The sequence below is a fragment of the Colletes latitarsis genome, unplaced genomic scaffold (assembly GCF_051014445.1).
Source record: "Colletes latitarsis isolate SP2378_abdomen unplaced genomic scaffold, iyColLati1 scaffold0018, whole genome shotgun sequence".
Lineage (NCBI taxonomy): Eukaryota > Metazoa > Arthropoda > Insecta > Hymenoptera > Colletidae > Colletes > Colletes latitarsis.
This window is the reverse complement of record NW_027488369.1, coordinates 2,680,876-2,685,786: the sequence shown is the minus strand read 5'-3', so window position 1 is coordinate 2,685,786 and position 4,911 is coordinate 2,680,876.

Sequence of the window (4,911 nt, the reverse complement as noted above, 5' to 3'; positions counted from 1 at the left end):
TTGGTTCACGTAGTAATGTGGTACCACACTGAAACATTCAATTAAACCTTGTCTTGATAAATTTTTTAGAGGATAACGTATGTTAGGTCTGGGTTACGTCTAGGGTGCCCTCATCAGGCTCATACTTTCGCATATTTCTCATACTTCATGGCTAGATCCTGGGCTATTTCTGGATTGTATCACGTAGTAATGTGGTACCACGCTGAAACAGTCAATTAAACCTGGTTTCGGTCAATATCTGAGAGGACAACGCAAGTTAGGTCTGGGATAGGTCTGAGATTTGCCCTCATCAGGCTCATACTTTCGCGTTTTTCAAATACTTGTTGAACAGATCCTGGGTTTTTTCAGGTTTGGGTCACGTAGTAGTGTGGTACCACACTGAAACAGTCGATTAAACCTGGTTTCGATCAATATTTTTGAGGACAACGCATGTTAGGTCTAGGTTAGGCCGGGGATTTTCACTCATCAGACTCATACTTTCGCATTCTTCACATACTTGTTGAACGGCTCCTGTGTTTTTTCTGGTTTGGTTCACGTAGTAATGTGGTACCACACTGAAACATTCAATTAAACCTGGTCTTGATAAATATTTTAGAGGATAACGCATGTTAGGTTTGGGTTAGGTCTAGGATTTGCCCTCATCAGGCTCATACTTTCGCATACTTCACATACTTGTTGAACGGATCCTGGGTTTTTTCCGGTTTGGTTCACGTAGTAAAGTGGTACCACACTGAAACAGTCCATTAAACCTGGTTTCGATCAATGTTTTAGAGGATAACGCATGTTAGGTCTGGGTTAGGCCTGGGATTTGCACTCATCAGACTCATACTTTCGCATACTTCACATACTTGTTGAACGGATCCTGGGTTTTTTCCGGTTTGGTTCACGTAGTAAAGTGGTACCACACTGAAACAGTCCATTAAACCTGGTTTCGATCAATGTTTTAGAGGATAACGCATGTTAGGTCTGGGTTAGGCCTGGGATTTGCACTCATCAGACTCATACTTTCGCATTCTTCACATACTTGTTGAACGGCTCCTGTGTTTTTTCTGGTTTGGTTCACGTAGTAATGTGGTACCACACTGAAACATTCAATTAAACCTGGTCTTGATAAATATTTTAGAGGATAACGCATGTTAGGTTTGGGTTAGGTCTAGGATTTGCCCTCATCAGGCTCATACTTTCGCATATTTCTCACACTTCATGGCTAGATCCTGGGCTTTTTCTGGATTGCATCACGTAGTAATGAAGTACAACACTGAAACAGTCAATTAATACTGGTTTCGATCAATATTTTAGAGGATAACGCAAGTTAGGTCTCGGATAGGTCTGGGATTTGCCCTCATCAGGCTCATACTTTCGCGTTTCTCACATACTTGTTGAACAGATCCTGGGTTTTTTCTGCTTTGGATCACGTAGTAAAGTGGTACCGCAATAAAACATTCAATTAAACCTGGTTTCGATCAATATTTTAGAGGACATCGCAAGTGAGGTCTGGGATAGGTCTGGGATTTGCCCTCATCAGACTCATACTTTCGCACACTTGACATACTCGTTGATCAGATCCTGGGTTTTTTTCCGGTTTGGATCACGTAGTAATGTGGTACCACACTGAAACAGTCGATTAAACCTGGTTTCGATCAATATTATTCAGGATAACGCATGTTAGGTCTAGGTTAGGCCTGGGATTTTCACTCATCAGACTCATACTATCGCATTCTTCACATACTTGTTGAACGGATCCTGGGTTTTTTCTCGTTTAGATCACGTAGTAATGTGGGACCACACTGAAACAGTCAATTACACCTGGTTTCGATCAATATTATAGAGAATAATTCATGTTAGGTCTAGGTTAGGTCTGGGATATATTCTCATCAGGCTCATACTTTCGCGGTTTTCACATACTCGTTGAACAGATCCTGGGTTTTTTCTGGTTTGGATCACGTAGTAGTGTGGTACCACACTGAAACAGTCCATTAAACCTGGTTTGGATCAATATTTTAGAGGATAACGCATGTTAGGTCTAGGTAAGGTCTGGGATTTTCACTCATCAGACTCATACTTTCGCATTCTTCACATACTTGTTGAACGGATCCTGGGTTTTTTCTGGTTTGGATCACGTAGTAATGTGGTACCACACTGAAACAGTCGATTAAACCTGGTTTCGTTCAATATTTGTGAGGATAACGCATGTTAGGTCTGGGATAGGTCTGGGATTTGCCCTCACCAGGCTCATACTTTCCCAGTTTTAACATGCATGTTGACCTGATCGAGGGTTTTTTCTGCTTTGGATCACGTAGTAAAGTGGTACCACAATAAAACAGTCAACTAAACCTGGTTTCGATCAATATTTTAGAGGATATCGCAAGTTAGGTCTGGGATAGGTCTGGGATTTGCCCTCATCAGACTCATACTTTCGCACACTTGACATAATCGTTGATCAGATCCTGGGTTGTTTCTGGTTTGGATCACGTAGTAATGTGGTACCACACTGAAACAGTCGATTAAACCTGGTTTCGATCAATATTATTGAGGATAACGCATGTTAGGTCTAGGTTAGGCCTGGGATTTTCACTGATCAGTCTCATACTTTCGCATTCTTCACATACTTGTTGAACGGATCCTGGGTTTTTTCTGGTTTGGATCACGTAGTAATGTGGTACCACACTGAAACAGTCGATTAAACCAGGTTTCGATCAATATTTTTGAGGATAACGCATGTTAGGTCTAGGTTAGGCCTGGGATTTTCACTCATCAGACTCATACTTTCGCATTCTTCACATACTTGTTGAATGGTTTTGGGGGTTTTTTCTGGTTTGGATCACGTAGTAATGTGGGACCACACTGAAACAATCAATTAAACCTGGTCTTGATAAATATTTTAGAGGATAACGCATGTTAGGTCTGGGTTAGGTCTAGGATTTGCCCTCGTCAGGCTCATACTTTCGCATATTTCTCATACTTCATGGCTAGATCCTGAGCTATTTCTGGATTGGATCACGTAGTAATGAAGTACAACACTGAAACTGTCAATTAAACCTGGTTTCGACCAGTATTTTAGAGGATAACGCATGTTAGGTCTAGGTTAGCCCTGGGATTTTCACTCATCAGACTCATACTTTCGCATTCTTCTCATACTTGTTGAACTAAACCTGGGTTTTTTCAGGTTTGGATCACGTAGTAATGTGGTACCACACTGAAACAGTCCATTAAACCTTGTTTCGATCAATATTTTAGAAGATAACGCATGTTAGGCCTGGGATTTGCCCTCATCAGGGTCATACTTTCGCAGTTTTAACATGCATGTTGACCTGATCGAGGGTTTTTTCTGCTTTGGATCACGTAGTAAAGTGGTACCACAAATAAAATAGTCAATTAAACCTGGTTTCTATCAATATTTTAGAGGATAACGCGAGCTAGGTCTGGGATAGGTCAGAGATTTGCCCTCATCAGACTCATACTTTCGCACACTTCACATACTCGTTGAACAGATCCTGGATTTTTTTCTGGTTTGGATCACGTAGTATTGTGGTACCACACTGAAACTGTCGATTAAACCTGGTTTGATCAATATTATTGAGGACAACCCAAGTTAGGTCTGGGATGGGTCTGGGATTTGCCCTCATCAGGATCATACTTTCGCATTTTTCACATACTTGTTGAACAGATCCTGGGCTATTTCTGGATTGTATCACGTAGTAATGTGGTACCACGCTGAAACAGTCAATTAAACCTGGTTTCGATCAATATTTTAGAGGATAACGCAAGTTAGGTCTGAGATAGGTCTGGGATTCGCCCTCATCAGGCTCATACTTTCGCGTTTTTCACATACTTGTTGAACTGATCCTGGGTTTTTTCTTGTTTGGATCACGTAGTAATGTGGTACCACACTGAAACAGTCCATTAAACCTGGTTTCGATCAATATTTTAGAGGATAACGCATGTTAGGTCTGGGATAGGTCTGGGATTTGCCCTCATCAGGCTCATACTTTCGCGTTTTTCACATACTTGTTGAACTGATCCTGGGTTCTTTCTGGTTTGGATCACGTAGTAATGTGGTACCACACTGAAACAGTCGATTAAACCTGGTTTCGATCAATATTTTTGAGGATAACGCAAGTTAGGTCTGGGATAGGTCTGGGATTTGCCCTCATCAGACACATACTTTCGCGTTTTTCACATACTTGTTGAACTGATCCTGGGTTCTTTCTGGTTTGGGTCACGTAGTAATGTGGTACCACACTGAAACAGTCGATTAAACCTGGTTTCGATCAATATTTTTGAGGATAACGCAAGTTAGGTCTGGGATAGGTCTGGGATTTGCCCTCATCAGGATCATCCTTTCGCATTTTTCACATACTTGTTGAACAGATCCTGGGCTTTTTCTGGATTGGATCACGTAGTAATGAAGTACGACACTGAAACAGACAATTAAACCTGGTTTCCATCAATATTTTAGAGGACAACGCATGTTAGGTATAGGTTAGGCCTGGGATTTGCCCTCATCAGGGTCATACTTTCGCAGTTTTAACATACATGTTGACCTGATCGAGGGTTTTTTCTACTTTGGACTACGTAGTAAAGTGGTACCACACTGAAACAGTCCATTAAACCTGGTTTCGATCAATGTTTTAGAGGATAACGCATGTTAGGTCTGGGTTAGGCCTGGGATTTGCACTCATCAGACTCATACTTTCGCATACTTCACATACTTGTTGAACGGATCCTGGGTTTTTTCCGGTTTGGTTCACGTAGTAAAGTGGTACCACACTGAAACAGTCCATTAAACCTGGTTTCGATCAATGTTTTAGAGGATAACGCATGTTAGGTCTGGGTTAGGCCTGGGATTTGCACTCATCAGACTCATACTTTCGCATACTTCACATACTTGTTGAACGGATCCTGGGTTTT